The sequence below is a fragment of the Mesoplodon mirus genome (assembly GCF_964341445.2).
Source record: "Mesoplodon mirus genome assembly, chromosome: 11".
NCBI lineage: Eukaryota > Metazoa > Chordata > Mammalia > Artiodactyla > Ziphiidae > Mesoplodon > Mesoplodon mirus.
Window position 1 is genome coordinate 35776464 of NC_138987.1, and position 11077 is coordinate 35787540.

An 11077-nucleotide genomic window follows, 5' to 3' on the forward strand; every position below is an offset into this window, starting at 1 on the left:
CCAACCAGCAATTTTTGGAGGCTTGTTGCACCTGACTTTGGGTGGAGGCTGGGCAGGAATGAGGGTAGGAAAATGCATCAGTTGCTCTTCCTGAAAGAGCGAGACCCCCAGTCAACAGCTCACCCAGAAGTTTCGCACCTCAGCTTCTCCCACAAGAGGGCCCCGGGGTCTGCTGGGAGTCCAGGAGGACGGGAGGGTGTGAAGTGAAGGCTGGGGTATGGCGGTCCCCCTCCCTCCCGGCACTGATGGTGGTCACTGCCAGGATCACATCCAGGCCTCCTGACTGAGAATGGGAGTCCAAACTGCCCCGGTGCCCAGGGCTGCGACTGACCCATGGTCCCAGCCAAGGATGGGGATGCGTGGAGAGGCTTGAGGGGCCCCCTGGGCGTGAGCCAGCCATGGGGCATCTGAAGAGCAGGAGATAAGGCAGCTCTGGGCAGCTCCCCAGGCCTTCTGTGGCCACAGCCGCCATGCCCCTTCTGTTCAGGGTTCATTCAGCACCCCTGCACCCCTGCCCCATGCCTCAGGACTTGTCTCCGTGATGCAGGAGGCTGGCAGGGAGACTGGGCTAGTCCTGCGCTCAGGACCTCCATGGGGCCAGGAGGGGGGCGGAGCACGCGTAATTCTTTCAGGAGGCTGAGGCTCAGAGGAGTCTTGCTGGAGTCCCCACACCCCCATCAGGCACTTCTCCCTGGGGAGCCCCTCACGGCCCCACTCAGAGCCCATTTCTTCTCCTTTTTTTTTTTTTTTTTTTTGCAGTAAGCGGGCCCCTCACTGTTGTGGCCTCTCCCGTTGCGGAGCACAGGCTCCGGAGGCGCAGGCTCAGCAGCCATGGCTCACGGGCCCAGCCGCTCCGCGGCATGTGGGATCCTCCCGGTCCGGGGCACGAACCCGTGTCCCCTGCATTGGCAGGCGGACTCTCAACCACTGCGCCACTAGGGAAGCCCCCTCTTCTCCTTTTTGATGCAGTTGTGGTGCTTTGATTTCCTAGATCAGAGCAGAATCGAAGAAGATCATTAGAAACATGCATGGAGGGAGGGTCCAGAAAGAGGGAAATAGTTGCTAAAACTCAAACATTTGCCGAGAGGGTCTGTCTTATATTAAGTATTCTTATCATAAAACAAACACAAACCACAGTTGCTGACTTGGCTTTAACAACATTTGTAGCGCACTCTAAGGGAGGACCCAGAGCCACTGTATAACCACAGGCCACCTGTGGGCACTGCCAGGCGGCTGGTCACAGGACCCATGGATGCTGTCCTGGCTGTCACTGCTGAATGCCTTGATACAAGTGGAGGCTGCATTTGTAGGACATTTTGTTAAAGCAAACTAGGTATAAATAAAGACTTATGTCCACAGATGTCTATTGCAACTCACAAAATAGTGAAAAACTGGCCACTGCCTTAGTGTGCAGCACTGGGGGCTTGGGGTTTGGTGAAATGAATCACAGCACCTTCCTATGACAGAATGTGATGCAGCCACTAAAAATGATGCTTATGAAAAATTGTAATAACATAGGAAACGCTTTTGGTATAAAACCAGGATACAAAATGGTATAGGCATATATATTACATCAATAAAAAGAGAAAAGGAAAAACTAGCTGCTGTGAGCTCAACTTCATTTCACAACATATAAGGAAAAAGCAGACAGAAAACACAAAAACGCTCACCTTATTTATTTCTGGGTAGTGGGATTTAGAGTGATTTTTAAATTTTTAGTACTTTGTCTTTTATTGTATTTCCAAATTTCTACGATAAACACCTTCAAGTTTGAAAGTTATTTGAAATAAAGGCAAAGAGTGTATCCTATATTTAAGAAAGAGTCTTTTTTCTCTGGAAAATCTTTTTATGTGGATGTGAAAGATCTTGGACTGTATTTAATACTCTATATTTTTCAGCTTGAGGTAAGGAGCTTGAATCAGTTTAGGAATGCATTTGACTACAAGTAACAGAGAGCAGGTTGGTTTTTCTCCATAACAGGAGGTCCCTGTTAGGCCAGCCAGGGCTGATGTGCTCAGCGATGCCGCTGTGGAAGCAGATCTCCTGTTTTCCACCCAGAAACCACCTCTTTCAAGCTTCTGTCCCCCATGCCATTTCTCAATATTCTGGGACTGAGAACAGCTTATGCACACGCTGCCCCGCCCCAGCCCAGTGACATTAGGATGTTAGAGAACCTCAGGTGGACCAGGCAGCCCAGGTCACGGTATACTTGTGGGAGGCTATTCCTGAGGAAGTGACCTGTCCAAGGTCACACTGCTGCTCAGTGAGCTGAATGACCAAAGGATGGATGGTCACATGGAGGCCGGATTAGAACATGGCTCTTCCCCAAACTGCCAAGTCGAACCATTTGACGTGGCACATGAGGACCTGGAAAACCAGGCCGTGTGGACCTACTTACTCAGCACTGAACTGCTGTGGCTCACAGACACCTCACTGGTTTTACTCTGAGCCTTTGCTTATACTGTTCCTTCTGCCTGGAATGCCTTTCCCTGCTGCCCCCACCCTCTTTGGTCTAACTTCTGCTCACCCTTTGAAAATCAGCCCCAGCATCATTTCCTCCTGGAAGCCTTCCTGACCTCCTGGCTGGGCTAGTGGTCCCTTTTCTGGCACTCATAGTACACTGTGCTTGCTGCTTCTACCACACTTGGTTAGACTTTTCTGTTCACGTGCTGACTCCCCTCCCCACCAGCCTCTAGCCCCTTGAGGGAGGACTGCATCTGATTCATCTCAGCATCGGCCTGGCCCCAGTCTGGGCACATTTGAGCAGGAAGTCATAGGACTGGCTCTCCCTCTGCTCCTGCAGGAGCCTTGACAAGTCATAGCCCCGTTTCCCTGCCCCAAATGTGGGGGAGTTGGGCTTCACCAGGTCCCTTCTGAGACCCAGTCATCCTTAAGAAGGCAGGGCTGTTGGTGGTGCCCAAGATCCAGTGGGGCAAGGGGCCCTCGGTCAGGATGGACGTCCCCTGTGGCCACCTGCCCTGCTTAATGGTAGGGACGGGTTGGGGTGGAGGGCTGCATTCTGGGCCTCAGCAGACCAGCCTCCACCAAAGAGGCTGGCCCTGTGTCCCCGCATCAGGGAGGGCGGCCCCCAGCACTTATCAAAGGCCAGCAGGGCCCCCTCCCTCGGAGGATGACTGGGAGGGGGAGGGGATGTCCCTGGGGCTGCTAAGGCTGGGCCACTGCCACTGACAAGCCGGCCATCCGTCAGCCAGCAGCACAATGCGGCCATTAACCCCTGCCCCCTGCCCCTTTTTAGCCACTTCCTCTGGAGGGCTTTCCCCCTCCCCATGGAGAAGGGAGAGGAGGATTTCTGTTAAGCCTCCCTCTTCAATGAGGGGCCCAGGAGCTATGGCCCCTTGGCTGGTTTGGGGAGTCGCAGCTCTGTGTCCCTCCCAAAGCTCGAGGTCCCAGGTTTCCAGCTCCATCTTCTGCGGCCACCTTGGGGGTCAGGTGGTGCCTCCTCCCTCTGCCACCCACGGGAGTACCCTCAAGCCAAAGCAGTGTGTATGAGGAGAGACAGAGAGGGACCCTGAGAGAGAGACAGGGATAGGGACGGAGAGATTCTGCGAGACACACTTTAGACTCAGGGATGGCTCCTTTCCATTTACACAGAACATTCAAAGGGACATTACAGACAAGTCCTCCTCGTGAAATTCAATGCGGGAACCGTAAGTAAGATATTAGCGAAACAAATCTGCAATGAATAAAAAGGATATATACCTCATAACAGAATTTTGTTTATCCCGGAAAGGGAACCGTGGCTTTACATTCGAAAGTCTGTAATGCCATTCATCACGTTAATAAATTAAGGGAGAAAACTCATATGATCATCTAGGCACTGGCAATAAATTTCAACATCTACTTCTGATAAAAATGTTTTAGCAAACTTGGGACAGAAAGGAATTCCTTAAACTGATAAAGATTACCTACAGAAACCAGCACATAGTTCTTAAAGGGCCAACAGATACATTCCTTAAATCAGGGACAAGTTTGCCCTCATCCATGCATCTATTCAACATTGTACCTAAGGTTCTATCTGGAGCAGTAAGACATGAAAAAAATAAACAACAACAACAAAGTATAAGGATTGGAAAAGAAAAAGTAAAACTGGCATTATTTGCAGGTGATACGATTGACTACATAGAGAATCCAAAATAATCTACAGGCAAATTATTAGAACTATGAAGGAAATTTCACAGAGCTAGAGATAGGATATTCCTATATCAAATCAATATCAAAAACCCATTGCAGGGACTTTCCTGGTGGTCCAGTGGGTAAGACTGTCTGCTCCCAATGCAGGAGGCCGAGTTCAAACCCAGGTCGGGGAACTAGATCCCACATGCCACAACTAAACATGTCGCAACAAAGATCCCACGTGCCACAACTAAGACCTGGCACAGCCAAAATAAATAAATTAATGAATTTTTAAAAAATTGCACCTACAGCATGTGGATGGATGAACCCTGAAAACACGACGCTAAGTGAAGGAAGCCAGACGCAAAAGGCCACGTATTATGATTCCATTGATATGAAGCACCTAGAATAGGCACATCCATAGCAACGGAAAGTAGCTTAATAGTTGCCAGGGGCAGGGGAGAGCGGGGAGATGGGGAGTGACCGCTAATGGATATGTTTCTTTTTTGGGGTGATGAAAATATTCTGAAATTAGATAGAGGTGGCCGTTGTACAACCTTGTGAATATAAACTGAATTGTACACTTGGTGAATTTTCTAGTGTGTAAATCATATCAATAAAAAGTAATTGCATTTATAAACAACAGAGCAAACAAAATATAATTTTAAAAAGTCCTCCACTTACGATAATAACAGAAATTAAATATAACAAAATATTTACAGAGAAAAGCATAAAATATTACTGAGGTATAGCCACGCTGGAAAATAGTTTGGTAGTTTCTTAAAAAAGAAAATGTCTGCTAACAATATGACCCATTTCTGGGCATTTATTATAGAGAAACAAAAACTCATATCCACAATGATATATGTACATGATTGTACATGGCAGCTTTATTGGTAATAGTTAAAAATTGGAAGCAAACTAAATGCCTTTCAGTGAGTGAATGATTAAACAAACTGGTACCTCCAGACCACATAATACTACTTGGCAATAAAAAAGAATTCACAATCAATACATGTGAGGATCTGGATGGAGCTCAAGGGAATTACGCTGAGTGAAAGGAACTATCTCAAAAGGTTGCATGCTGTGGGGTGATGTTCTCAAAATGACAACACTGTAGAGATGGAGCCCAGATTAGCGACTAGAGGAGTTGGGGAGGGGAAGGGGGGAGATGGGAGTTGCTACAAATGAGTAGCGTGAGGGGTCTTGTTGGACAGAGTTCTGTATCTTGATTTTGGTGGTGATTATATGAATTCACGCAGTTGATGAAATTGCATGGACCTACACACACACACACACACACACACACACACGCACAGAGGAATGCATGGAAAACTAGTGAAATCTGAACAAGGTCTGTGGATGGTACCAATGTCAATTTTCTGGTTTTGGTAAAGTGCCATGGTTATGTAAGATGTCACCATTGGGAGAAACTGTACTATTTTTGCAACTTCCTGTCAATCTATAATTCTTTGAAAACAAAAAGTAAGACAAAAAAAATTACTGGCAGACATTAATGAAGACCCCAAAGATTGGCTGGAAAAAAAATGAATGCTGGGATGGGAGTGGGCAGGATTATGGTTGAAGATACAGTGGCTGAGAGGTTTAATTGGTAAAGCTTGGTGCTGGGTAAAAAGAGCTTTGTTATCCTTTTTTTGTCTAATCTTGTGCATTTGAAATTTTCCTTAATGAGAAGTAAAATAAAGAAACTAAAATGAATGCAGAGAGACAGCCACTGACTTGCATAAGGAGATTCAATATCTTAAGGATGTCAGCTCTTCCCAAATTAATGTCTAGATTCAGTTCAGTCCTGATCAAACCCCAACAGGGTTTTGGTAGTGTTTGTCAAGCTGATTCTAAAGGCAGTAAGAAAGGGCGGAGCACTAAGAATAGCTGAGATACTCCTGAAGAATAAGGTAGGGGCACTTGCCAACTAGCCAGGCTTATTATAAAGCTCTAGTAATTTGGCCAGCGTGGTATTTATTGGAGAAAGATGGACAGCTAGACCGATGGGACAGAACAGAGAGCCTGACACAGACCTGACACGTATGGATCCTGAGGGCGGGGTGGGGGGCAAGTCAGAGGGGAAAGAGGGAGAAGACACAGTCACAGCTGTGTCCCATGCCATCCCCACCTCTTCCTGTGGGGCTGGCTTTGCTCTTAGCATCCCAAGATGCCATTTCACACTTGGTGGAACTCAAAGAGGGCCAGGGATGCCCAAGGTCTTCTGGCTCTGGTCCCAGTCTCTTTCCAAAGTGGGGTCCTACCAAACCTCCCAGCCCTGTGTTGAATCATGGGCCCCCATGCTGAGCCTGATATAATCTCTGGGGGGTGTTCCTGGAACTACATAGGTATTAACTTCCCACTTGAGACTGAGAATCCCTGACCTGGAGAAAGAGAAAGAGAGAGAATGACAGAGAGACGGGGAGAGAGGGGGAGAGAGCCAAAGTCAGTCCCTCAGCAGCCAGCATGGCTGCGCTGCCAGGGGCGGGGAACAATCAGGCACTGTCCGCCTCCCTCTGCCCCCCGGGCTCCCACTGGCTTTCATCACTGACCTAACCCGGGGGGCAGAGCACTAGGCGGGGGCGAGAGGGGAAGGTCAGGGGTCAGCCCATTACATGCCAAGCAGAACTAGGAATAGAGCTGCCTTGGGGGTGGCTGGGGGAACTCGGGGCCCCCCAGGGGCCTCTGGCCAGAGGCAGCCGATTGGAGGAGGCAGGTCGAGAAGAAAGGTGAGAGCTGCCCACGGAATGAGGGCCATGGCTCCCTCAAAGCTAGGAACGGGCCTCTGGAAGGATGCAATCTAACCCCCTGCTCACCCACTGCTGCCCTAGTGGGAGAGGTTTCCTTGTCCCTAGGGGGATCTGGCCCCCACCGGACCAGGGCTCCCTTCTGCCTCCCCAGCCCAGCTTCCCAGTCGGGCCACCCCTGCAGTCTGATTCCCCACCTCACTTCAGACTCCGGGAGGGGGAGGCGATGCCCCCGCCTCCACGACAGGCGTCTCTGGCTCCCTCAAGCTGCCGCTAGGGGCCTGTGCACTCCAGCCAATGCACAGATCTGACTGATCTGTCCCTCCTCTGCTCGCCTCCTGTGGCACCTCAGTGCCAGGCTGATAGGGTCTGGGGTTCTGATTCTGAAATTGGAGACCTCCACTACCTCTGACCACTGCCTGGTCTCTGGGATCCTAGTGACAGAGTTTTTCATTCATTCATTCATTCGTCAGGTATGCATTGAATGTACTACTTGCCAGGCGCCATGCTAAGTGTTGGCGACAGAGGTGTGACCGAAACAGGCCAGGTTCCTGCCCTCAGGGAACTTGCAGTTTGGAGAGAAAGACAAGAAGCCAGTTAACAAGCAAATAAATGCGTAACCCAAACTGTGCTCCATGTCAGGTGGGAGATGAACGGATGTTCTGAAAGAGACTGGCCAAAGGCTGGTGCTCACCGAGGGCTTCCTGGAGAAAGCGACGAGGTAACACGGAAGTAGAGATGAGGATGAAGTGAGGGAGTAGCACACCCGGGGGAAGAATGTTCCAGGCAGAGGAAGCTACAAGAGTAAAGGCCCTCAGGTGGAAACATTCCAGCATGTTCCACGAACAGCAAGCCGCCAGAGGCCCTGAACAGGATGTGAACAGGGAGAAGCAGCCAGGCCCAGATCTCTAGCTAAGGACCTGAACTTTATTCTGCCTGTGATGGAAAGACATTAGTGGGGTTTGGGCAGGGGGTGTCATGGTCTGACTTAAATTTAAAATCAGCACTCAGGCTCTTATGATACCCATTTTACCCATGGAGACTAAGGCTCAGAGAGGTCAAGGGACATTTCCGGGGTCACACAGCTGCCACGGAGCCAGTGCTCTGTCCAGCCCATCCACCAGCTCCCACGAGTCCAGTTACACCCTTTCCCATTGGGCTCCCCTTTTATTTTGGGGTCTTGCCCAGTGCTCTGAAGTGGGGAATGTTACCTGGGTCAATGCCTGCCACTCCCACTCATGTGACCTCTGGCAGGGCAGGACCTTGCTTTTCTTGCCCCCTGATGTGGAAATGGCCAATACGTGTTAGCTTCTAGTATTACTGCTATTATCTGTTTGCTTTAAAAACCCATGCTCTGGGCTTCCCTGGTGGTGCAGTGGTTAAGAATCCACCTGCCAATGCAGGGCACAGGGTTCAAGTCCTGGTCTGGGAAGTTCCCACATGCCGTGGAGCAACGAAGCCCGTGTGCCACAACTACTGAGCCTGCGCTCTAGAGCCCACGAGCCACAACTACAGAAGCCCGCGTGCCTAGAGCCCGTGCTCCGCAACAAGAGAAGCCACCACAATGAGAAGCCCACGCACCGCAACAAAGAGTAGCCCCCGCTTGCTGCAACTAGAGAAAGCACGCACGCAGCAAGGAAGGCCCAACGCAGCCAAAAATAAATAAAGAAATTAAAAAAATAAAAAAACAACCCATGCTCTAAATCTCTATGCTGATGATGAATTGAACTGAATTCCACCCACCCACTCCTGGTTCCTTGACCTTTACAAGGGCCCATGAGGCCAGGGGTGAGTCAGTAAGGAGTCAGGCCTTGTTCTGGGGCCATGGCAGCACTGAGTGGTGGGCACGTCAGGCATAGCTCAGCACCCATTGCCCACAGACTCCAAAGACTCGCCAGCCAGCCCTGAGCTAGGCGGGGTAGTGATAGTTACAGGAATGGTGCTGGCGGGGTCGGGGTCGGGGGGTGGACTTCGGTGCCCCAGGAGGTTTTTCTCCCAATGGCCACTGGGTGGCAGCACTTCCCCAGGAATATGGGATTGTGGGGGGCAAGCTTTTCCTGATTGAATCTGAGGCTCAGAACGGTTAGAACCTTGGAGGAGACCTAGGCCCAGAGAGGACTTGCCTGGGGTCACACAGCTTTCAGTGGCCGGGCCAGGCCAGGGGTCACCCTCCTGCCTAGGATGGACTCTGGAGCAGCAGGAGGGTGAGGGGTAGTTCTCCCTGTGCTCTGGCCAGGACTTGGTGGTAGCCTCATCATGCCTGTCACTGCCCCCGCTGTCTGTCTCCCCTGCCACACTGTGATTCTCTGAGGACAGGGGACTGTGCCTTGTACCCACTATCGCCTGTACCAGCTATGTCCTCTGCCTGGGTCACCCTGCCCCTCTTCTCGACCCGGGTCCCACCAGCACCTCCTTCAGGACTCAGCTAAGATGTCAGTTCCTCCAGGAACCCTTCTCTGGCCTTTGTCTTGGGCAGGAGCCCCTCCTATGGGCCTACAAAACATCCTGGGCTCCTCCTAGATGGTGAGGCCCCCAGGGCAGGGATCGTTGATGTAGCTGAACAGGCCCACCCTGAGGGTGCACAGACACTGTACATTCTGAGCCTGTGACACAGTGGTCCTCAAACTGCAGGAGACATTGAAGCCACCCATGGAGCTTTGTGAAAATGCAGCCTCCAAGATTTCCCCTTTCCCTGGAGAATCTGATCCAATAGGTCTGAGATAGAGCCCAGGAGCCTACATGTGAGATACTTCCCAGGCGAGTCTGAAGCAAGGGCCCGAGCATCCTAAGGCCCTCGAAGTGTGCCATCAGCCCTGCCCTCTGAAGTAGTTGGGCAAAATGATTATAATGAGGAATGACAATAAAAACCTCTGATGTCATTAAAAAGTCTACAAATAACAAATGCTGGAGAGGGTGTGGAGTAAAGAGAACTCTCCTGCACTCTTGGTGGGAATGTAAGTGGGTGCAGCCACTATGGAGAACAGTATGGAGGTTCCTCAGAAAATTAAAAATAGAGTTACCATATGATCCAGCAATCCCACTCCTGGGCATATATACAGACAAAACTATAATCCAAAAAGATACATGCACCCCTATGTTCATAGCAACACTACTTCTGCCTGCGAGAGGTGGATTAGAGCTGAGCCTGGGAGATGGGGGAGCAAGGAAGAAAAGAGGAGGTTGGGCATCTTGCCCTCACCTGGGGAGAGGGACTGGAGTGGGCTGGGTGGGGGGTGGTCAGGAGGCTTGAGGGACATATGTGTCATGTGAATTGTTTACAAAGCACTCATACCCGTTTCTCTTTTTTATCTTGATCTTTGGGAGAGTCATTGTCCCCAGTCTACAGATATCTGAAGCTCAGAGTCAGGTAGTGACTTGCCCAAGATCCCCTAGCTACAAGATGGCAGCATCTGGGCTTGATCTAGGGCTACTGTGAGGTGGAAGAACCACAGTCCACGTTAAATTATCTGGGTTTGGAGACTGCTGATTTTTTTTTTTTTTTTTGCAGTACGCGGGCTTCTCACTGCCGCGGCCCCTCCCGTCGTGGAGCACAGGCTCCGGATGCGCAGGCCCAGCGGCCATGGCCCACGGGCCCAGCCGCTCCGCGGCATGCGGGATCCTCCCGGACTGGGGCACGAACCCACGTCCCCTGCATCGGCAGGCGGACTCCCAACCACTGCGCCACCAGGGAAGCCCCAGAGACTGCTGATTTTTTAGAGTCGAAATTCTGGCCTGCAAACAGGGCTTGGAGGTCCCAGCCCTAGCTCTGCTGCTGACCACCTGGGAGACAAGGGCAGGTGCATCTCTGAGCCTCAGTTTCCTTACCTGCACAATGTGGCTGACAATACTTGTTCTTCTCTCACAGGGTCAAGGTGAACTTTGAAATCCTGTGAAAGTGATCTGAACAGCAGAGCAGTGGGTACATGGGAAAGTCATCGCTGTTGTGGCGTTCTGCACAACTGCTGAAACTCAGATAGTTCCCTAAGGAGGGGGTGGGGTGCAGCTCCCATCAGGCCATGGGATATGTGGATAATCATCCTTCTGCATTCCTCCTTCCTCTGCTGCCCCTGGGAGGAAGCTGGACAGGGCTGGGCCCATGCTGCCTGGATGAGGCAGATGCCAGCGCTGGGTCTCTGGGAGTACCAACCCTCTCCAGGGAACTTACTTTACACAATACCAGTGGCAGCAGAGGT